The sequence below is a fragment of the Rhinatrema bivittatum genome, chromosome 7 (genome assembly GCF_901001135.1).
Source record: "Rhinatrema bivittatum chromosome 7, aRhiBiv1.1, whole genome shotgun sequence".
NCBI lineage: Eukaryota > Metazoa > Chordata > Amphibia > Gymnophiona > Rhinatrematidae > Rhinatrema > Rhinatrema bivittatum.
In genome coordinates this window covers 9,725,369-9,749,967 of record NC_042621.1, presented here as the reverse complement: position 1 = coordinate 9,749,967, position 24,599 = coordinate 9,725,369, and the positions used below count along the sequence as shown (strand labels likewise).

Here is a 24,599-nt window from a genome sequence, read left to right as displayed (position 1 = left end):
TGGGTGGGGATTGGGAAGGGAGGAAGATGTTGATACCAGGTGAAAGGCATGAGAATGAGGATGGTAATGATGTCTAGAGGTGGGGGAAGAGGGAAGAAAACAGAAGAGAAAGTGATAATGGGAAAGGGGGCCATCTGCTACTATAAAGTGGCCCCTAGTTCGGTTGTGCCACTATCTCCTGTGTTTTCCTTCGCAGGCTTCTCACGCTTGAGGAAACTTAAAATCTTAACTGAACGAAACATAATATGAAGGTAAAAAATAGCCAGCTGTAAAACATTAGTATAGTGGGAGACATTGCAGCCTGTAAATGACACACAAAACTCAGCTGTAACAGACAACAAAACTGTAATTTATTGGAAAAAGTAAGAAATAAAAAGTGTCACTGTTGGTTCGGTGACTGGAAGGCTTTTGATAAGTCTTGCACAGCCGTAACCAGTTGGCCCACCAGGGAGGTCGTAGTGTTCATGAATGTAGCGTTCTCACACTGCATTTGCTGGAGAACCGAGTGGACATCATGCCACCCCTCGGCAATGGTTGTGACCCTGCTGCTGTGAAATCAGGTCAGTTACTAAGCTGTTGGCCAGCTCATCAAGGCAAATGATGGGCATGCCAACCACCTCCTCCTGCTGCTCTACTGGGGCCCCTGTAGTCTCCACCAACTGTGTTTCCGGGATATCTTCCTGCAAGTGAAGGGTCCACTGTTCCTCGGGCTGGCTGTCCTCAACCAATTGGCTTTCAGTGGGAGGGTACGCATCAGAAATGGCCAGGGACATGAATTCTGGTGTGGAAGGAGATTCTGAATCTCGTTGGTGGAGATGCAGGAAAGGATAAGACAGTCAATAATTAGTTATTCTGTGTTAACCACCCAAGCACCCAAAAAAGAAACATCAATGCAAACATGGTAGTGAGTTCAAAAAAACACACCTTCTATTCGCCCTGTGTCGCATCTATCGGGTGTGGACACTCCATCCACCACCTCTGGGTGCAGAGTTCACACGATCAGCTCCTCCAGGGGAGTCAATGTCAGTGCAAGCAGGTCCACCATCTGTCCTGTTTCATGAAGCCTCAATTTTCCCTGCCTTCTCTTTAATCTCCTTGCAGGTGTCACGCCAGCGGTGCTGAATCTGCTTCACATCTCATGTCTTGACCCCCTGGAGCAGGGCGGATTGAGGGAAAATAGTGGCCTGGGGGATTTTTCTCCATACTAGCCCATGGGTACCCAATTACATATACAAAATAATTTATATATATAATTTACATATTTAATTTACATATATATGTACACACCCCTATATTTCAGCATGGTCCTCCCGCATCAACACAGTACTATTTGCCAAAACTCAAAGAATAACAACCCCACCTATGAAAAAGAATACTACAAATATTACACCAGAATCTAAAATATCAATACACTTCCTATCAGGAAAACAGAACAGGCCAAGCTACTACAGATCCCTACAGAGAAACCACATGCTAAAAGAATGCTTCCTCTCAGTCTTTGCATGCAGAACACAAACTCTCACCAAATACAGAATAAAGCCACATAAAGTATAAATAGAAATGTGCAGACAAAAACTAAACTTTAAAACGTATCATGCCAGACTCTATACAGTGCAACAATGAAAAACAAAAATGTCACCATTCCTCATGAAACAATCAATAAAATCAAGATATATAAATCATGAATCATAATTATAAAATCATACTGATAAAATAATTTCAGAACAGCTGATGAATAGAATATCCAATAATTAAAGACTCAAGGAAATTTTGAAACCTTTACCAAACATCAATAAAATATTTCAAACAGCAGACACATCACATACTACCCAATAATTAAATTGGTAATCAAGAAAAATGAACTTAAAAAGCCACCTTTACTTACCCTCTCCAGCAGTTCTCCTACTCCTTTCCCTTGCAGGCGACGCCAGAAGCAGCAGTAGCTGCTGAAGCTGTCCTCATGGTCCTCTTCCTTAGGGACCACAACCAATCTCTTCTCTCTCTCTTTCACACACACACCAGTCATACCCTCAAGACCAGTTTCTGTCTCTCACACACCAATCATCTCCCCAACCAGTCTCTCTCACTCTCACTCACACTCACACACACACACACACACACACACACAAGCACACACATACCAGTCATCTCCCTGATCAGTCTCACACATACACATGTCACCTCTCTGGCCAGTCTCTCTCAATCACACAATGCTCTCGCTCTCTCTTACTTACACAAAGGCTTTCAATCACACACATGCTCTCTCTATTTCACTTACACACAAGCTCTCAATTACACACATGTTCTATCTCAAAGCCACAAGCCAGCCAAAAACATGCTCCATCTCCCTTGCACACACACAGAAGCACCCTCCCTGTTTCACATACACATTACACTCACAGAAGCACCTTGCTTTCAGACTTGCAGCATTTTTCACTTTTACTAAAAGTGAAAGTGATGCTCCCAACCGATAAATAAGGAAACCACATTCCTATCAGAAGGCGAAATGACACCCTTCCTTCAGATTCTGTCCTCCCAAGGGATAGCCACCCACACCGTACAGCTTCTCTTGTTTTACGCTTCCAGGCAATAAAGCAAGTGTCTTTCTTCAAACTATCAGTCGTATGATTATTCATGTGGGAGATATGGAACCGAAAGACATCCTTAGTCAACTTCCCTTTTAAATGGGAAGATTCCAGTCTTAGTCATTTAAAAATATACATTTTCTAACTTTAATCTTTCATCCAACTTTTCAAAAGTTGCACTACCAGCACAAAAGTTTTTTTTAAACTGACAGATTCCTCTCTCACATACATACCGTATACACACACACACAGAAGCCCCATTCCTTTCTCACATACACATACACACCGTTCCTTTCTCACATATACACAGAAGCACCCTTCCGATCCAAGGTTGAACAGCTGGTCTCCGGCGGTTAGCAGCACTGGTGTTCACTTCTTCGGCCCCCGCCGGCCTCGATTTTAATTTCTTCGGCCTCCGCCGGAGACAGCCGGCTCCCGAAGGTCGGCGGGGGCTGAATAAATTAAAATCGAGGCCGGCGGGGGCCGAAGAAAAGAAGATAGGCGCTGCTCAGCCAGCCCCCGCTTGAGGCTGAATGGGAGGCGCCCATCTTCTTTGCTTCGGCCGCCGCCACCGGCCTCGATTTTAATTTATTCGGCCCCCGCCGACCTTCGGGGGCCGGCTGTCTCCGGCGGAGGCCGAAGAAATTAAAATCAAAGCCAGCGGAGACCGAAGAAAAGAAGATGGGCGCTGCACAGACAGCCCCCGCTTGAGGCTGGCTGGGAGGCACCCATCTTCTTTTCTTCGGCCGCTGGCGGCCTCGATTTTAATTTCTCCGGCGGGGGCCTGGCTGGGAGGTTCCCATCTTCATTTCTTCGGGCCGTGCTGGCTGATCTTCTTTTCTTCGGCCCCCGTGGGCCTCGATTTGTATTTCTTCGGCCCCTGCCGGCTTGGCCTCCGGCAAGGGCTGACTGAAAGGCGCTGAGGCTGGGCTGAAGAAGAGCCACGCGGTCGAGACCACGTGACCAGGTAGACCGGCCCACCGGGGGATACCCGATCCCCCGATAGGTCAATCCGCCCCTGCCCTGGAGACTGACTTCTCGTGCGATCCGCACCCAAATTTGTTTCTTAGCCAGTGCGGAAGACTTGGATCTGAAGAGCACCCTGTAGTTGTCACAGATGCTCTGGCACAGCTACTCCTTCTCGGCATCGGAAAAGCGCACATTGTGTGCAAGTTTCGGTGGACTTTGGAGATCATTGGGCCGGCCTGCTCTTCCTGCGCAGCAGCCTGTCTCTCCTCCTGAGGCAACTATCTTTTTCCTCCATTCAGCTGTTCATCCACTGGGCCATTTCTATTGTGGCCGTTGTTCTCCATTTCACTTGCTTGCTATCACAACAGAGACAGGGAACAAAAGTATTGTATACCTGTTATGGGCGATTTAAAAAAAGACCATGCTACATGAAAAAACCAAGGAATCTTTCCAAACAATTCCTAGTGATATACCACACATAGCAATCATTCCAAGGACAAAGACACAGGCCTCCCAGAGAACTTGGACACTCAGGAAAACATGCAATCATAAGAACAAAGACACAGGCCTCTCAGAGAGCATGGACAGATAGAAAAACAGACTATCATAGGAAGGACAAAGATACAGGCCTTCCAGAGAGCTTGGACACTTTGGATAACTGGCTATCACTGGAATTACAAGGGCTCCCCTGGAAGCAGGAAAAAAGAGGTCTTTAACGGGCACCCAAACCCAACTCCTTTGTTGGCAAACATGAATTGGGCGTCTGTCAAAAAAGGCCTGTTCACAGACGACCAATTCTTGAATGCCTTTAACGGGCCTTGTACCGACGCACAAGACCTGGGCCTTTAATCGGCGTCCAAGACGCGGGCATTGCTAAAGTGATTTACAGCGGCCTTAACAGGTCTGTGGACATCTTCTACTGAGCGACGTCCAAGAGTTGGACCAATCGCTCCCCCAGGACCAGAGGCGTCCGTTGCCCACAGACGCGAAAAGGTAAAATATAATCTAAAAAACAGGGAACAAATCTGCACACCTACAAGTAAGCAGAAAGCAACCACCTCTTACCTTTAGAAAATGAAGAAATTGAAGCAAGTTAAGTCGATCGCCTGCCATAGAGAATCTGCACAATTTCAAGGCACCAGTTTACCCCAGTCTATAGCAAGTCCAGGTCCAATTTGAACTAAGCACAAAAGGAAAGTTTGCCTTGCAGCAGCGATTTATATACCCTGCGGACAGGATCGCGAAGCTCATGCTGATGTCACTTAGGGGGAACAAAGTCTATTTCAAAATATTGTTTTTTTTAATGAAATTTTACTGTTTTATAGTTGACAGAAGCCTTTCACAGATACACATGTACACATATCTCACCCACGATGCTATATGGACGTTCAATGCAATAAAACGTGTGGTGCCACGGACGCTCTGTTTTGAAAAATGCGCGCCTTTTTCGCGCGCTTTTCATTTCTGTTTCATTTGAATACTGCATCCAGGGCAAAGATGATAGATTGCGCACGCATTCAAAACACGTAGATCCGTAATGGATGCACTTTTTTTTGCGAGCATTTTATTGCATCGGCCCCATTATGTGGTGTCAACTGTGCACGCCAGCAACACTCTTACATGTTAAGAAACACCACTAAGAGCACATATTAACATTCATATCAGTGGAAAATACAACGAAACAAAAAAGAAAAGGAAATAAGGCCATTTGTGAAATATATATATATATATATCACTTCCTCATTTTTCGAACCCTGACACAAAGACAATGGAAATATGGGGGTCTAAGGATCTCTCTAGTAGAACTTTGGCCTAGTTTTTTGTAGAATCAGCTAGACTGAAAGGCTTGTGTCTATCAAAAGGACAGCATTTTACTCTCTCCTGAGGAGCAAATAACCTGAGTTATATTTTCCCTACAACACTGGAGAGTGGATCCTTGGTGGGGTGGACCTAGCTGGCATCCCTGTTCTCCTGAATTAGCTTCCTGATAAGTTCAGCAAGGAGGTTACAGAGGAACCAGAAGCATAAAACCCACAGTAAAGTCTCAAATATTGGAAAAAAGAACTTTTAATTATGTTACTACACTTAAGCACTCTATATTGCTCACAATGTTTATAAGAACCTGAAGAATATAAGTGTGTTTAGGGAGAGGTGCAGGCCTGTATTTGTCAATAGGCACACTAGGCCTGTGAATAGGGTGGTAAAACGTTTGAGGCAGCAGGATGGCTGAAGACTTGAATCTCACTTAGGAGAGAAGACCTTTGCTTCCTGATCCAGCCCCTCCCTTCCCAGGCAAGCAAGGAGGGGTTGAGCCTGGAGCAGACGTAGCAGAGCAAAGAAGAGCTACTCTGCTCGCTAATATAGCCCCTCTCTGCCTATCATTCAGGGACAGGCGTGGAAGGGGTGAGCCTGAAGCAAACAGAAGAAAGGGGGATCATTCTGGGGAGGTTAGGCGAGCCTGAGTGGGGGGATCATTGGGATGTGATGACAGGGGCTGGGGGATGAGAGGAGAGAGACTAGGAGGCAAGGGTTATGTGTGTGTGAGAGAGAGATGGGAATGGGGGAGCAGAAACCAGAGTATGGTAGGCATACTTAGCCTCCTCCCAATCTCCCAACTGCAAGTCATAGCCTCTCTCCCTTAGTATTGGGATTCTGTCCCCCAGATGATCCTGGAACTTTCCTTCCTACCTACCTCTCCCTTCTCCCCAGATCCTGGAACCCATCCCCAGCCTCTCCTATTGCCTCCCTCGCCCTCCTCTTCCCCGTCCCAGATTCCTGATCTCTTCCCACTGTCCTTAATCCTCCCCACCCTGCTTTTCTTGCCCTCCCCTCCCTCATCCCTTGTTTTCTCACCTTCTCCTCAGCCCATTCCTGGTCCTCTCCTGTCCCCATCTATGGTCCTCTCCACTCTCTCCTTCTTCTCTCTGCTTCCCCAAGGTCTCCTCCTTGGGTAAAATAAATTATGCAGACACAAGCAAGGTTGGAAAACTGCTTTGTCTTTATAATGTAAAATAAAAGATGGAAATGTTTGTCAGTTTGTTTCAGAATTTTCTAATGTCGCCTCAGGAACTGTGGGGGCTGTGCCTTAAACTATTTGCTCCCTGTTTGCCACCACCATGGGGGGGGGGGGGGGGGCAAAAATCCTAAATCCATCACCGCACTGGAGAGGTATTTCTAGGAGAAAAAAAAGAGATGATATAATACCTCTATTGAGATCCCTGGTGAGATCTCACCTGCAGGATTGGGTTCCATATTAGGTGCTACAACCCAAGAAAGAGATCTAGGTGTCATAGTGGATAACACATTGAAATCGTCGGCTCAGTGTGCTGCGGCAGTCAAAAAAGCAAACAGAATGTTGGGAATTATTAGAAAGGGAATGGTGAATAAAACGGAAAATGTCATAATGCCTCTGTATCGCTCCATGGTGAGACCGCACCTTGAATACTGTGTACAATTCTGGTCGCCGCATCTCAAAAAAGATATAATTGCGATGGAGAAGGTACAGAGAAGGGCTACCAAAATGATAAGGGGAATGGAACAACTCCCCTATGAGGAAAGACTAAAGAGGTTAGGACTTTTCAGCTTGGAGAAGAGACGACTGAGGGGGGATATGATAGAGGTGTTTAAAATCATGAGAGGTCTAGAACGGGTAGATGTGAATCGGTTATTTACTCTTTCGGATAGTAGAAAGACTAGGGGGCACTCCATGAAGTTAGCATGTGGCACATTTAAAACTAATCGGAGAAAGTTCTTTTTTACTCAACGCACAATTAAACTCTGGAATTTGTTGCCAGAGGATGCGGTTAGTGCAGTTAGTATAGCTGTGTTTAAAAAAGGATTGGATAAGTTATTGGAGAAGTCCATTACCTGCTATTAAGTTCACTTAGAGAATAGCCACTGCCATTAGCAATGGTAACATGGAATAGACTTAGTTTTTGGGTACTTGCCAGGTTCTTATGGCCTGGATTGGCCACTGTTGGAAACAGGATGCTGGGCTTGATGGACCCTTGGTCTGACCCAGTATGGCATGTTCTTATGTTCTTATTGTGCCCAAATGAGGAGTCTGCACCTCCAAAATGAAATAGTGTAAAGGCAGTCCAGAAAAAGGGCTACAAAAACAATGCAGACTTAAGGACCTACATATGTAGACCCTTGAGGAGAGGAAAGATTGGGGGGCGGGGATATGACAGAGGCATTCAAATGCCACAAAATTATAAAGAATGCAGAAACATTTTTCAGAGGGAAGACTGCTCTGGAACAAGGGGTTGCCCAGTGTGAGATGCCTAGGGGGACGGACTCTTCACAGAAAGAGTTGAATGTTTCTCCCTGGGATAAGCCCAGAGAATCCTGAATTGTGAAGGAGTGGGGCTGGCCCAGTAGCTTAGTTTGCGCCGCCATGCAGTTCCTGGGGCCGGGTGTGTGTCACATCTTCTTCCTCCTAAGCCAGATAGGGCCGAGGCAGAATTCACAGATCCCAGGAGGGAATCTGTCAGTTTGCAGTGGCGACACCTAGTGGCCAGACCTCCAGACCTCCAGACCTCCAGACACCTAGTGGCCAGTCCTCCAGTTGAGGACTGTTGTGGAATTGTGTGGACATATGAAATAGGGGTAAAGCCCTAGGTAGTTGTGAATGCGGGCTCATGGCACTGTAGCCCAATAGATGACGGAGCCGACTGAGCTAGAGATCCAAACATCGGGCAGGAAAAAACTGTCAGGCTAAAGACAAAATTGCAAAGAAATGATGGGAAAGCCAGAGATGAACTGAGGTCCAGGAAGCAAAATTGGACAAACTGGATGGTGTTAGAGTCAAATTCTGTGTTCTTATGTATAATTCTGTCATATGCAAATACTGGTTTGCAGCATTGTGTAAACATGTGGCAACCCATTGGAACTAAATAAAAACAACAAAATGCAAAAGCGAAGCTGTTATTTGCCAAGACATCCATCTGGAAAGCTGCATGCATTCTGGATTGGGTAGGGTGGCCATGAGATGGCAATCTTGCTCCACAAATAGATTTGGATTCTGGAGCCTTTACTAGCATGAAACTTATATGTAGCGCGGTAAAAGAGGAGAATTCAGAGAAGAGGAACAACCAGGACCATTCCAAGGCTCTGTTTACGTTTCTGGCCCGGTCACAGGCTGCAATATATTTTGCTGCTGTAGCTGTGGTCAGCCGCCTGTTGTTCTTCTTTCCACTGTTTCCCTCCGATCTGCCTTCATGGGCTGATAACTTGCGGTCTTTTTATTCTCTCACATGGGTGGGTTTATGGGGTCCGTATTCCATTTAATATTCTATTTGTACTGAACTATTTTTAGTTGTAACTCACTTTGAGGTATATAGGGACAAGTGAGAAATTGTCTAAGTAAAATGAAATATATAAATGCATGACAGCTGTCATGGCAGGGCTCTGGCTGGAAGACTCCCGCCAACAGTGCCACCCATCGGCCAGCTTGGCGAAGGGAGAAGCCCTAACCTGTCCACTCAGCCTCCTTCTGTCTGTTGGGCCTCTAGGCCATGAAGTAGGAATGTGTGTGGGGAAAAAAGTTTCCTTTTGTTTTCTGTTTACATTTTACAAAAAATGTTGTTTCTGCATTTGAACGAAATGAAAATTTGTGTTTGTGTCATTTCGGATTGGAAAAGCCGTGAAACAAAACAGCAAACATCCCTTGGTGGTTTTCAGTATTACTTTAAGAGACTGCACATCCCTACCCTGGACAGGGAGTTGGGAGGGGCAGCTGTCAGCTCAGAAAGGTCAACAATGAAAGATGGAATGAATTACGGCTCTGGAAGAAATGTCCTACTCCACCATGGGATCTGATGAGAGGCTTTATTTACGTTTACCACCTCACTCTAGGGCAACTGGACAGGCCGATCCAGTCCTCCATTTACCCTCCCCCTCCCCTTTCCCTGCATGCCTGGAGTCTGATGTTTCGTTTTTCCATCAATGTCCTTAAGAAATTCAGAACTACAAGTCCAGGCATGCAATGGGGCAAACCTAGGCCTAGATCAGCCTGTAGGGTTGGCCTGGGATGAGGTCATGTTATGTTATATTTGGATACTGGCAAACTCTTTCTCGAATACAGATGCACATACAATTTCCTGTCAAATGTGAAACAGGCACTTTTCAGCCTGGTTTGCGTTTGTTTATATTTTCTGGGAAAATTCACTGAAGCTGATCCAATGGTTTTTCCACCAATGTAACAAATTTTGACACAATTTTTGATACCCGAGTATCAGCTTTTTGCCCAGGGTTAATCATTAATTGGCTAATGGCTTTGATCATTGGGAATCCATCACAAACAGGCCGATACAGTACAGTCGAAAACGCGTGCCCAACCCCCCCCCCCCCGAAACTAATAGGGCCCGCAACATGCAAATGCATGTTGATGGCCCTATTAGTTATTCCCGCGCGATTCAGTAAGTAAAATGTGCAGCCAAGCCGCACATTTTACTTTCAGAAATTAGCGCCTACCCAAAGGCAGGCGTTTTTCTTTCAGCACCGGGAAAGTGTACAGAAAAGCAGTAAAAAGTTAAAACTGCTTTTCTGTACACCCTCCGACTTAATATCATGGCGATATTAAGTCAGAGGTCCCAAAAGTAAAAAATAATTAAAAATAAAAAAATTTAAAATCAGCCCGCGGCTCGCGGGTTGAAAACTGGACGCTCAATTTTGCCGGCATCCGGTTTCCGAACCCGTGGCTGTCAGTGGGTCCGAGAACCGACGCGGGCAAAATTGACCATCGGCTGTCAAACCTGCTGACAGCCGCCACTCCTGTCAAAAAGGAGGTGCTAGGGCTGCGCTAGTATCCCTAGTGCCTCCTTTTACCATGGGCCCTAATTAGCATATTTTTATATGCTAATTAGGGCCCACCCGCTCTCCCGCATTTCTTTCTGTATCGGCCTGAAAGTAAATTTTTGTTCACTCATGAGAGAATAGATGTGGCTTAGCCTGCCTGATGTCAGCATGCTAGAAGGGAAAAGGAGAGGGAAGAGGAAGAGACTTGGGGATTCAGCGCAGGTCTGAGGCTTAGTCTAGGCCTAACTCTGCGCTGCAGACTGTCTAGGGTAGCAACTATTTCTACAGACCAAAACAGGACATTATCCCCTGTCCCCTGTCCCCTAGCTAGGGTTGCCAACTAGTTCCAGATTTTCAGGACAGGTTGATCCAGTCCTGGTTTTACCTCATTGCATGCTGGGACTTATTCTGATTTCCCTATTGCATTCCCTAAGAAAAACAAGACTATAAGTACCTGCATGCATGGGGAGTAAAAGCAGGACTGGATCAACCTGTCCTGAATGTCTGGAGCCAGTTGGCAACCCTACCCTAGGCTCATCCCACAACAGCTAATGGGAAAACTAACTTAGCACAGTTCCTGCATCTCCTCCACTTCTCCTTCTCCTGATAACTAGATATTTCTCTGCTATAAACTTCAAATGAACTTTTAACAACAATCATTCTCAACGAGACTGTTGACAAAATGATTAATGAGACATTCCTTTCAAGGATAAGTGGTTCATTGCCAGTTTTCCCAAAGTATAATCATTGGTCACAAAATTGGCCAACTATTTTTGTGTTTTTCATCTTGCATATTGAAATATTAGTAAATTCAGGTAAAAATACTCATCACCCGCCATAGATACAATTCAAAACATGGAGCTATGTCAGGGACATGCTGTCTTTGTCTCCATTATCGGTTTTCTTTCTTCATCACTAATGTTATTCTAAAGAATAACGTTGAGAATTATCATGGGGTTGCAGGCTGGAGTCTGGATGTACCCCCGCAGAAACAGGGCAGGACCGCAGGGCTAGACGGATGCTAGTCTTCTGCCTAGCCCACCCCATCCCTGCAGGTTGAGCCCTTGAGTTCTAGGGACCAGTAGGACTTGCCTCTTGCTGAATATCATGTGACTGGTTAGAGTCAGGGGCCCAGTGAGGATTAGAGGCACGCTGGGACTGGAACAGATACAGGGCAAGCTGGACTGGAATCGGTGCTGGACAGGCTGGACTGGAACTGGTGCAAGACTGGCTGGACTGGAGAGGAGCACGGCTAAGGAAACAGGCAAGGAATGAACTAGACTGGGCAAGGACCTGACAAGGACAGAACAGGACAAGAGTTGGACAATACAAGGACAGGTCAAAACATGGACAGGGCAAAGAACACAGAAGGCCTGAAGGCCGTGAGGCAGAAGCCCCTGAGGGCACTAGGCAAGATAAGGCAGGAAGCCCGGAGTCCACAAGACAAGATAAGGCAGGAAGCCTGGAGGCCACAAAACAAGGTAAGGCCTGTGTAGGCCGCAAGGCATGACACAGGTACAAGGTATGGCTGGCCAGGTCAGAGAGTCGAGGTGACAATGAAGAGACACTGAGGTATTGGGCAGGCTAAGTTTAATAGGGCTGGGGCTGAGACATCAGGTGAATAGAAAGAAGGTAATAGGCAAGGCAGTGAGCAGGGCTTGCTGAGGACCCCTCGTGGAGGAAAGACTGTATAGCGGGCTGAATCTTGGTGTACTGTAGAGAGATTGCACAGTGGGCAAAACCATGACAAGAACAACATTGATGTTAAAGGACTAAAGCTGATAATGGAGACAATGAGAACATAACCCTGATGCATGTAGAATTCAGGTGAGACCATAGGTGATGGAGTTGATCTTTCTTCTCCCATTCATTTCCTTTTGTGCTTGTGTTTGCTTGTTTTTCAGTCTTTGCACGGCCAAAACTGCCTCTATCTGACCTTCTCCAAGGCTGTCTCATCCCAGCTGTTAAGGTCTACCATGCAGATTTTAAGATTGTGCATGAGGGTGTCCTTGAATCTAAGGTGTGGTATCCCCTGTGGTATGAACCCACTTTTCAGTTGACCAAACAACATAGCTTTGGGAACTCTGGTGGATGCCATAGAAGCAATAAAACATGTCTGAGGGAGGCAGACATCAAAGCCTGCATTGATTTCCTACAAAAAATATCTCATTGCGTAGATCCTCTTTCTCTCTTTCTCTCTTCCGATTCTTTCTTTAACATTTCTTTATTTTCTGTGTGTTAGACTTACCAAATTGTTTTTCCCCATAGTAAATAAGGGAAGTACCGATTAACAAAAAGGTGCAGAACCCTGGTCTTCCAGCACCACAAAGAAATCCCTCTTTTAGGATAAACAAAGACTACAAATTAGCCAATATGCAAATATAGCCAGTGAATATTCGTTGTGGGTTAAGGTAATAACTAGACTGGGTTGTGATTCTAGTAGTATAGCTGGACCCCTGTTTTATTTTGCTGTCTTGATCAGTCCATGAAATGGTGTGAAGAGAGGAAGACGGTCCGGTCTGGCATGAAGATTTGCAAAACAAGCCACTAAAAACAGATAGAGCCTGGCAGCAAACTTCTGCTCTGGGTTCGTCCCACCTCCCCAGACATTTAACTTATTACATCGGATTGAGACGTGCGTTCATTCATTTATAAAATTCGGAAAGCGTTTAATGATGTCAGATCGCCTCTAGGTGCTAGTCAAACCGAAGCAATCGCAAAAAAAATACAAAAACAAATTTAGATAGTTTTCCTTGCAGTAAAAAAAGCCAAAATATCAGTAGGATACTTTTTATTTTTACTTTTTACTTTTCCTTCACTTCTGAGGTGAGGGTCGGTAACTTTCAAACCGGTGCGCAGGCGCACACGTGCATCGGCCCGTGCCCAGGGACATGGCTAATTTCTAGCTTGCACGTGTACATGCCGCAAACTTTAAGTGGGCGCGTGCATGAGTGCGCAAATCCCGCTTCTACGATCGAAATCGGGGAGTTTTCAAAGAGGCAACGCCAACGCCATTCCCAGACTCACCAGTTCGTCCCCAGTTCGCCCACTTAAAAGAGAGAGGTCCTCCAGCCCCCTGGATTGATAGCCTTCACTGCCCCCAGTTAGCCCTGACCCTTAAAACCCCCGCAGATCTGCCTAGGTTTCTTTATTTTTTAACTTGCACGTCATCCATTGCAGAAGTAAAGTTATGCGGCAGGGGATCTCAGTGCATGCCGGATCTCGTAATTATTTACATGCACATCTCAGGTTCATGCCCAGAACGCTCATGCCCTGCCCAGACCACGTCCATGCCCCACTTTGAAAGTGTTCAAGATGTGCGCGCTGCAAGAGATATGCGTGTATCTCGGCGGCATTTAAAATTCGCTTGGTGCGCAAAAGCCCAACATATTCACGTATCCCCGAATTAATGCGCGCATTGGGCTTTTAAAATTCACCTTTTAGTGCTTAAACGAATTATTTATTTAGACATTATAGGGTAGATTTTTAAAGTTATGCGCGGGTGTAGATTTGTTCGCGCAACCCGGCGCGAACAAATCTACGCCCGATTTTATAACATGCGCGCGCTGCCACGCGCATGTTATAAAATCCAGGGACGGCAGGCGCAGGGGGGCGCACAGTTATGCAACCTGCACGCATTGAGCCGAGCAGCCTGCCTCCGTTCCCTCCGAGGCCGCTCCGAAATCGGAGCGGCCTCGGAGGGAACTTTTTTTCCGGCCCCCCCCCACCTTCCCCTCCCTTCCCCTACCTAACCCACCCCCAGCCCTAACTAAATCCCCCCCTACCTTTGTTCAGAAAGTTACGCCTGCCCGAGGCAGGCGTAACTTGCGCGCGCCAGCAAGCTGCCAGCGTGCCATTCCCCGGCCTGGGGGCTAGTTCGGAGGTTTCGGCCACGCCCCCGGAACACCCCCGGGTCGGCACCACTGCCCTGCCCCCGGAACGCCCCTGAATGCTGCGCCACCCCCGACACGCCCCTGACACGCCCCCCCAAGCAAAGCCCCAGGACTTACATGTGACCTGGGGCTTTGTGCGCTCCGGCAGCCTATGCAACATAGGTGCGCCGGCGCACAAGTCCCCTGCGTATGTAAATCCGGCTGGATTTAGGCGTGCAGGGCTTTTAAAATCTGCCCCTTTATATACCATCGTTCCAATTAAAAATCTCAACGGTTTACAATAATGACATTCATAGGTATACATCCGCAAATAATGATGGGTTATATAGGAATTATTCATAAAAGGCATTAACATCTATCAATTGAATTCTCAAATACATATTAAAGATCAGGACATGAGACGTGAAGTACAAAAATAAAATACATAACAAATTTCACATATCATTCTGTATGTAGTACAATCTCTCATTCATTTATCATATATCAATTAGTATCTCTTGTCCTTCTTGTTATTTTAGTTCTCTACATTCTGATTTTTTAAGTTAGGTTATATGCATTTTTAAATAACCATGACTTTAGTTCACTTTTAAATCTCTATCTGTTATCATATGTAGCATTTCAGGTAAGGAATTCCAAAGTTTTGGGCCCGTTATGGAAAACACACATTCTCTTACCTGTGTCAGGTGTGTGCTCCATATTGTTGGAACAGTCAGTAGTCCCTTATTTTGGGATCTTTGTGTTCACTGTGGTGTGTATGATGTAATGTCACATCTATCATACCGGTGTCACTAGTATGAATGATTTTTAATATTAGCATTAATACTTTAAAGTAGCTTCGGAATTGTACTGGCAGCCAGTGTAGAGAAATCAGTGAGGGTGTAATGTGATTGAATTTCCTGGATCCTAGCAAGAGCCTTGCTGAGGCATTTTGTAGTATTTGTAATGGTTTTAAGAGGCATGTGGGAAGACTGCGAAATAAGGAGTTACAGTAGTCTAGGTTTGAGCAAATTAGAGTTTGCAATACAGTTCTGAAGTCTTCAAAAGTTAAGAGGTTTCAATTGATGTAATATTCACAACTTGGCATAAACGGTATTAATTAAATTGTTGATGTTGTTGCGATCCCCCCTGCTGCTGCGCTGCAGGAGGTCTCTTACCTTCCCCAGAGGCCGCCTTGAAGCCAGGGCCTCGCCTGCGCATCATCCAGGACTTGCTCCAGGGCCTGAGAGGCTTAGCTGTGCCTGTGGCTTGCAAGCCTCAGCGTTTGGACTTCCTGCTTCCAGCCACGCCCGTTTCTCTAGGGGCTGGCCCGCAGCTCTCTACCCTAGTTATAGGACCAGCGGTGGGCGGTCCTGGCAAGCTCCTCCCAGGGAGTTGCCTTCTACCTCCAGTATTTAAGGACTTTCTGTTCACTGTGTCTTTGCCTTCGGATTGGGTTCACAGTTGCCTGTGGCCTCTCCCGATCCAGGTCCTCCGTGACTCTGACTCCTGCTTGTCGTCAGCCTGCCTTGACTCCGGTCCGTGACTCTGACTCCTGCTTGTCGTCAGCCTGCCTTGACTCCGGTCCGTGACTCCGACTCCTGCTTGTCGTCAGCCTGCCTTGACTCCGGTCCGTGACTCCGACTCCTGCTTGTCGTCAGCCTGCCTTGACTCCGGTCCGTGACTCCGACTCCTGCTTGTCGTCAGCCTGCCTTGACTCCGGTCCGTGACTCCGACTCCTGCTTGTCTTCAGCCTGCCTTGACTCCGGTCCGTGACTCCGACTCCTGCTTGTCTTCAGCCTGCCTTGACTCCGGTCCGTGACTCCGACTCCTGCTTGTCTTCAGCCTGCCTTGACTCCGGTCCGTGACTCCGACTCCTGCTTGTCTTCAGCCTGCCTTGACTCCGGTCCGTGACTCCGTCTCCTGCTTGTCTTCAGCCTGCCTTGACTCCGGTCCGTGACTCCGACTCCTGCTTGTCTTCAGCCTGCCTTGACTCCGGTCCGTGACTCCGACTCCTGCTTGTCTTCAGCCTGCCTTGACTCCGGTCCGTGACTCCGACTCCTGCTTGTCTTCAGCCTGCCTTGACTCCGGTCCGTGACTCCGACTCCTGCTTGTCTTCAGCCTGCCTTGACTCCGGTCCGTGACTCCGACTCCTGCTTGTCTTTGGCCTCCGGATCAGGTCCTACAGTCGTCTGTAACCGTGCTGATCCAGGTCTTCCGTGATCATCATATGCTTTGATGGATCCCTGTCCAGTGTCTCTGCCTTGATGTCTGATCCTGTTCCTGCCAGCCGTAAGGACTTCGGATGTGAGTATCCCAGCATCGGAGTTCCTCTTCGCCTGGGTCTTCCCCGCGCCCTCCTTCTCAGCGTGGTCCGCAACCAGCCTTCCTAGGCTGTGTAGGGCGCGTCTGGGACAGGGTGGTCCGCGACTCAGTCCCACGGGTGGGCTGAGTAGGGCGCCCTGATGGACAGTGCAATGTTCCCGTCCAGCCTTGTCTTCAGTGTCTACTTCAGCCCTTGTCCAGATGTCTACCTGTCTCTGCCTTGACCTGGTTCCTGAGCCTTCTGTCCTGTTGGGCCCTGGAGTGGCCAACAGGAGGGATTCGTCCCACGGGCTCTTGAGCTTCTGCCAGCCGAGGGGGCTTCGGATGTGAGTATCCCAGCATCGGAGTTCCCGCTCGCCTGGACCTTTCCTGTGTCTCGCTTCAGCCCTTGTCCTGATGTCTCCGTCTCGCCTCAGCCTGCTTCTGCCCCGTCTGATGTCTTCTGCTAAGGACTCTGTCTGCCCTCGCCTCTGTCCGGCCTGCTGCCCATTGCCGTTCCCTGCGGCAGGTCCGAAAGGGCCGGGAACAGTCGGAGGACCGTTCATTAGTCAACTTCCCCGTGTTGGCTACCATGGGCATGCAGGTCCGGCTGAGGGTCGGACTCCCTGCTTCTGTTCCTGCCTGCCTGGCTCACCATGCCTGCTCAGCTCACCTCCCACGGTGTGGCCTTGGGCTCCTCCTGGGGTCCTGCCGTGGCCCAAGGGCTCACCACCCGCCCGAGACGACCGCGCCCGCGCGCGCTCGTAACAGATGTGCTTTTTCATAGTAAGGTTCTCATCTAGTTAGATACCTAAATCCCGTACTTGTTTTGAGGGAGTAATTTTGAAGTTACTTTGCTCTAGAGCCAGTGGTTTCGCTATTGAATAGTTTCTACTTAACCAGATGATTTCAGTCTTTTTAGAGTTCAATTTTAACTTAAATTGCATTAGTTTCTTCAGTGTCAAAAGTGGCTGATAAGTCGATTAGAAGGAGAAGATAGGATTCATCAGCATCAAACCCTCGAAACACAGAGTCTGTTAAAGAGCAGTAATGTCTCCGTTGAATGATATTTCCTAAATCCAAATTGATTTGGGAAGAGAATATCTTGGTCATCTAAATGATTTACAAGTTGGGATAGTACTGCTTTTTCAAGAATTTTAGATAGAAAAGACAAGTTGGATATTGGTTGATAGTTGTCCCAATCATCAATTCTTCCAGTTTTATTTGTATCACAGCTTCTTTTAACCCATTTGGTACCATTTCTTCTGCGAGAGAATGATTAATTAAGGTTGTGATTGTCAGGGTGATAACACCGTGTATTTGTTTCAGGAAATTGGCTGGTACTGGAATACGTGGGTGAGCAGCAGGTTTAATTTTAGCAATGATTTCAAGATTAGTTACTCTGTCAAACGTGGACCGCTTAACCAGGCCATGTGAATTATCAAGTGCTTTTGTGGAAGAACAGATAGGGAATTGATTTTTTTAACTTATCTGAAAAGGATGTGGCATATTCATTGCAAGAGGTCTTTGAGAAGTTATAGTTTCTCGAGATGGAGGATGATGGATCCTTAATTAAATGTTTAACAATATTAAAGATCAGTTTAGAATTTAATATTACCCCGTGAATCTGTTTAGCATAGTAATCTTTTTTTGCTTTAATGGTTAGTGTGCGGTATTTTGTTAGGAGAGATTTATATTTTCCTAGGGATTCAGATGACAGGCATTTCCGCCATTGTTTCTTTACTTTCCTAAGGTTCTGTTTAGTGAATCTGAAATCATTATTGTACTAGGGCTTCTTAAGTTTGGAGGTATTCCTTTATTCATTAATAGTTTTCGTCTGGATAGGACTAAGGTTTTCGGCTATGTCATTGATAATCTGATCCCAGGGATCCAATGCTGAGAGGATGTCGGTAGTTCAAGGAGTCCCTTATTCTATTGCGTCTACAAGTACCTCCATGTCTATCTTTTTCCTGAAGGTAAAAGTACGATTATTATCTATACTTTTACGAGCTGGGTTGAGGAAGATTATTTTAGCCTTTATTAGTTGGTGATCAGACCGTGGTAGAATGGTGTGAGAAGTATTGATTAGACAGTTCCCGGTATTGGCAAATATTAAGTGTAGAATATGCCTGCTTTATGAGTAGCTTTGGAAACAAATTGTGACCATGCCAAAGCTTTCATTGACTCTAGAAATATTTCACAGGCTGCAATTCTTGGTGCTTTATCTACATGGAGATTAAAGCCTTCAACAATTAAGGTAGATTCTGGTGATAGAAACACCTTAGCAAATAATTCAATCAGTGCTGAGCAATCTTTCTGTAGCGTACCTGGAGGACAGTAGACCAGTCCTATGTTTAGTTCAGGAGATTTTAGAATTGCCACTTCATAAGGAGGGTAGCTCTCTACTTTTTAAGGTACTAGCTTAAGCTCTTTTTTTTTTTTTTTACTAATTATTAATAACCCCTCACCTTTTCGTTTGGGTCTCGGAAAATGAAAGACCTCATAGTTAGGGTGGGAGATTTGCTTTAAGAGAACAGTATCTTTGTCGTTCAGCCAGGTTTCAGAGAAGCAGAAAATCGTGGGGGTGTAGATCCTCTAGCAGGTCATTGATCAAAGGGATTTTTTTTGGCAGAGACTGAACATTTAATAGAAACAGAGTAAACATTAAACAGGAGGACATGGTGGAAGGGTAGGTACTTATCGAAGGGAAGACCAGGTTTGTGATCCTTCTTAGTTTATCACTATCCTTCAGTTTCCTTCAGAAAGAAACTGAAAACCTGGCTGTTTGCCCAAGCTTATGGTTGTTGGAGCCTCAATCAACCAATATCGACTCTCTCTCACCTTCCACCCATTCCTATCTCTCCTCCCGCCCTCCCTCCCCCCTCGCCCAGCTCCCTGCCCTGCCACCTCCCCTAGGTACCTCACCCGTTCCACTTTCTTCAGGAAATTCCATTCCCAATAATTACCTATGATAAATCACCAACGGAATTCAGCAACCATCATATGTGTTATATGTTTAATTGACTACTTTAGTTCTCTCCAGTTGTATTAGCTTATTTTATTTATTTATTTATTTAACAGCTTTTCTATACCGACATTAAAATACACATATCGGTTTACATTGTAACAAAAAAGGTAGAAAATACAGTAAACAGGGACAGGGGAAGGGGGATAACAAAACAATAGACAGACAGCTCTAATGGGGAGCTTGAGAGAAAGGAACTACGCGGAGCGGACAACTAAGGTTAGTGAGCTTGTATTCTTGTATTAGCTTGTATTCTTTCCTGTCTTCCAAAGCCCAAGTTCTGCTCCCTGTTTATTGTAACTTTATCTTCTATACAGTTGTTAACTATTCCCCCAGTTACATTGTAAACCGGTATGATAAGACCTGGTCTTGAGCATCGGTATATTAAAAGAACTTAAATAAATAAAATAAATAGTTTCTTCTTTGGGGCACTCCTTAGCTCTCCATACAGGCCCCATCCTAGCAATGGCTCAATGAAGGACTTGTGATCCATGGTTGTCGCAGGTTAGGTTCCGGGTTCAGCAGCGTTAAAGCACTTCAGTTGCACACAAAGGGGTGCACAAAGGCGTCACTGCTGCAGTCTTCTGGTTGGTGGGTGTGCAGCTATGTGAAAGCGTCTCGTGCTTGGCCACTCCCAGCATGACAAATCTAAAATAAATCAGGAGTGGTGATCTTCAACAGAACCCCATCCAGGCCTCACACATAAAGTAGGAATTCAGCACAGACAGCTGAAGTGCAGATCTTCATCATCAGAACCCCATCCCGGCCGTACACGGATACACATAAAATAGGAATACAGCACAGACAGGTGTATTTACTAATTAATCTGCTAGTTAAGTTTAGGATACTAAGGGAGTTGGAATTAGAGTACTTTAAATTTACAGGTGAATTTACTAATTAATTAGCTAGTGTCCTACAAGGGGATGATTAAACTTTCAGTAAGGGCTGGTACCATAGTAAGATTTAGATAAGAACCTGATTGATTTTTAATGAGAAAGTGTCTCTTGCCTAAAAATCAAGGGTTGAGTGGGTGGGAAAGACAGACACTAGAATTAACTCTTTCTGGCTTGCTTATTACCTCAGATACACACACACACACTAAAGAATATATCCCACTATTTCACCTTTCTCCAAATTTGTATGTCCAAAGATTTCCCAGAGCTTTACTTACCAATCCCCTTTAACCACTATTAAATTGATCTTCACTCAAAGAATTGAAGGGTTTGAGATTTGCACGCTGTTAGGCGCATGCTTCTGGTCCTCTTCTACTTCAAAGGGTGTGGGGCCTCTGGAAGCTGGGGCTGTGAAATTCAATCCCTGGATTGCTTACTGTGACCACTGGACTCCTCTCCCGGGGGATGCTGGGAGCAGTATGCAGATGAGCTTTCCAGTCCTCTTCTACTGCAAAGGGTGTGGGGCCTCTGGAAGCTGGGACTGTGGAATTCAATCCCTGGATCGTTTGCTATGACCTCTGGACTCCTCTCCCTGGTAAACAGAGTTCAGTCTGAGGAAAGGGGGAAGCTTCAATGGTGTGCCACAGATACTGGTATTTGGTCTGATTTTGTTCAACATTTTCATATGTGGAAGGACTATTGGGAAAGGTTTATCTGTTTGAGAATGATACCAAAATCTACAAAAGGGTAGACACCTAGGAAGATGTGAAAAGTAAGGAAAGATCTAGTGAAGCTTGAGGAATGGTCTAGAGTCTGGCAGTTAAGATTTTAATGCAAAAAAATGTAGGGTCATACATTTGGGTTTCAAAATCTCAAGGGAGTACTTCAATATGGGGTGAAATTCTTGTATGCACAAAACAAGAACGGGATCTGAGGGTGATCAAATCTGATGATCTTAAGTGGCCAAACAAGTAGATAAGACAGGAAAAGCCAGAAGGATACTTGGAAGCAAAGGTAGAGGAACAGCTAGTAGGACAAAGGAGGTGATAATGCCTTTGTATATGTCTCTGGCAAGACTTCTTTTGGAGTATGAAAGTGCAGGCAGCCTTGTGCCCGCATGCACGCTGTAATGTGGAGCCAGGCTCTCTCCTGGCGCGAGCTGTAATGATCATGGTGGTGGAGGTGGAGGTGGTGGTGGGTTCAGTGAGGATCGGGGTGACTGACTGTATCCAGTCCTTAGTTTAGGACCGTGACTTGGTTCAAATTTGAACCGCGATCCCGGGGAGCAGATTGGCTCTCTTGAGCCTAGTCAGTCTGGGAGGGGGTGGGGTTAGAAGCGGGCTCCTCGAGGCGCTACGGAGTTCCCTCACTCCATTGCCTCCGCTCAGTCGCTTCGGTTGATTGCCATTTCTTTTCTGTGGTCTGACTTCGCGGTGTGCATGTCTGGTTCCTGTTTGCAGTCAGTTCCCTCCTGACTGTATCAGCTACTCTCCGGGTGAGGATGGAGTCGGAGGAGGCAGTGGTGGCAGCGGACGAAGTTGGTGAAGCAGTGGAGTCGGATCAGTGGCAGTTGCCAGCGCACCTGGGGTTGCATTCCACTGGCCTGGTTCCCCGGGTAAGTGATCTGTTGACGAGCAATGCGGTCACCATTCCGAGGCAGACTTCCCTTGCGATTAGGCAAGGGAGTTGGAGTTGGAGGCAGGACCGGAAAGAAAGGAGCACGGCCTTGCTCCCAAGCCTATGGGCCGTGCTGATAATGAAAAGACCCCCGGTCAGCCGTCCGGGCTGGTCTCTGCACAGGGGAGGGAGGAAGTGCAAAAGAACGGTGCTCCTCTGGTTGGATGTGCTACGACTGTAGCTCCTAACCTGCCTCAGATGATGCCCCTTCTTCACATGGGATGGTTGGTAATGGGTCTGCACTCCCACCCCATGTGGAAGGGAGAACAGGTGTGGGAGCTTCCTTTTGGGGGAATGGCTCTAAGTCCTGTATTTTGAGGCCCCGAATGGTTGGGAGGGTGGCAGAGTGAGGCAGCGAGATCAGGTTCAGAAGGTTTTGGGGGAGTAGGGCGTGCTGAGGGGAATCCTACACTAGGTTCCCCCCCCCCCCCCCCGATAGCAGGTCGGGGCATTTCCCTTAGTTTAGGGGCCCTTGTGAGGGCCACAGTGGTTCCCTCAGTCCACAGTGGTTCCCTCAGAGAGGTCTCCTTCTTCCAGCAGCTAAGTCTGGATTTTGCAGGGCCTTCTTTGAGCACCATGAATTGAGGCACCCCTCCCATTTTCTTGCCTTATGGTCCAGAATTTGGAGGTCCAGTGCTGATAATCTTGGTCAGATGGGATGGTGTCCTTCTATGAGGAACTATCCTGGCTAAGGTTTTCCTCCTGGTGTAACTGGAGCAGACAGAGGAGTGATTGCGACGAGTGGAAGTATGGGTGCTGCGAGCAGTGCTGGTCTGGTGGCTGCGGCTTCTTGTTTTCTTCCACAGAGTACTTCAGCGTGAGATTCCACAGAGAGACTAGGTACTTCTCGGCAAGAATCGTGGCGCAATGATCCTGCATCTGCAGCAGAGAATATCGTCATCGCTCCGTCTCCGGGCACCAGTGTAGGGCAACATGGTGAGTTATCTTCAGGGGGTTCTGTAAGGGCAGGCAGGGGTGGTGGAGCAAACGGCCCTTGCCAAGTCTCAGGAAACATTAGATTCGTCGGCTGTTGGAAGTGAGGAGGGTAGAGCAGTGGGAGGTCGGGTGGTCGCAGGAGTGTCACGCATAGCGAGAAAGCGAGCGAGTTTAGTAAAAAGCGGGCGAAGTCTAAGCACAAGAAGAAAGCTAGTAGTTCTAGTTCATAAGATTCATCGTTGTCGTCTTCCTCTTCATCCTCGTCGGGTTCAAGAGGTTCCTCTCCCTTTGGTGGCATTATAGCTAAGGAGAAAGGTAACGGCAGAGGTACCCCTGCCCTAGTGATTTTTACGGAACTGTGGGAGGGTGTGCCCAGAGAGCTGAGGAAAAAGATTAGATGTCGTAGATATGTTGACATTTTCAAATTACCGGAGGGTCGGAGAGGTAAGAGACGAGAGAAAAGAAAGAAAGGGAACATTAATTGTTTCCCTGGGACTCAGAAAAAGGTGCCACGTAATATCCACAATTGGATTAGAGCCTTCTTTTGGCTGCAAGTGTTGTGGGTCATCACAACCCCTCTCAGTATGGACTTTTGCTGGCTTATGCCGTGCCATTTTGGCTGCCAGTAAAGAATAGGAGGGTTGGTCCTGGCTCAGTTATGACGAGCGTTTCCGGGACTCTATGGAGGAAAATACGTTTATGTCGTGGGGTACTCGCGATGCTGGGCTATGGCTGACCCAAATGAAAAGTAAAAGTTCCTCCTCAGTGAGTGGTAATGCGACTGCTTCCAGTGGCTGGCCCTTTTGAGCTGGTCCCGTGCCGGGAGGAATGGGTCAGGCGGCGACAACCTTTTCAGATGTCTGTTGGTGATTTAATTGTTCCGGATGTTTGTTCCCAGACTGTAAGTTTAAGCATGTCTGTTCGAATTGTGGCGCAAACCACTCAGCCTCTAAATGCTTCAAGCAAGACGGGGCCTCTACTGGACCCTCCTCCAAGGGTCCCAGTCAGTGAATCGTTTGAGCGAGCCCCAACACCAACTGAAGGCAATGTTTTGTGGCCATGGCTTCAGGTTTATCTACGTATGGAGATAGGACTTCTTTTATACCAGGGATTTCTGTTTGGCTTTCATATTCCGTTTAGGGGTCCTGACTGTTGGGGGGGCTGGGGGAGAGGAATTGCCCATCAGTGCGTAGAATGGTGAAGGTAGTTAAGGAGAAATTAGAGGGGGAGATTGTGCCTGGGAGAATCGTGGGTCCTTTTGCTGATCCTCTGTTTCAGACGATGGTGTTATCGCCTTTAGCAGTGATCCTAAAAAAGGAAGCGGGAAAGTACAGGTTGATCCACAACTTGTCCTTCCCTAAAGGAAATTCAGTGAATGACTTCAACCCTAAGGAGCTCTGTATGGTCCTTTGACTCTGCCGTGCAGATGGTCCACAACATTGGGAGGGGAACCTTAATGGCTAAAGTGGATATAGAGTCTGCCTTTAGATTGCTTTCTCTTCACCCGACTAATTTTTATTTATTAGGTTTTCATTTTGATAAT

At 46.7% G+C, this 24,599-nt stretch overlaps 1 protein-coding gene across 1 annotated transcript in view; it reads left to right on the top strand.

The window, feature by feature from the left end:
• The first annotated feature begins 22,864 nt into the window (after positions 1–22,864).
• The window catches only part of PLCG2 (phospholipase C gamma 2), a 218,670-nt gene continuing 216,935 nt past the window's right edge, over positions 22,865–24,599 (top strand). The window contains exon 1 of the mRNA XM_029608130.1: positions 22,865–23,056. The gene's annotated coding sequence lies outside the window, so the exon portion shown is untranslated. The remainder of the gene's footprint in view (positions 23,057–24,599) is intronic.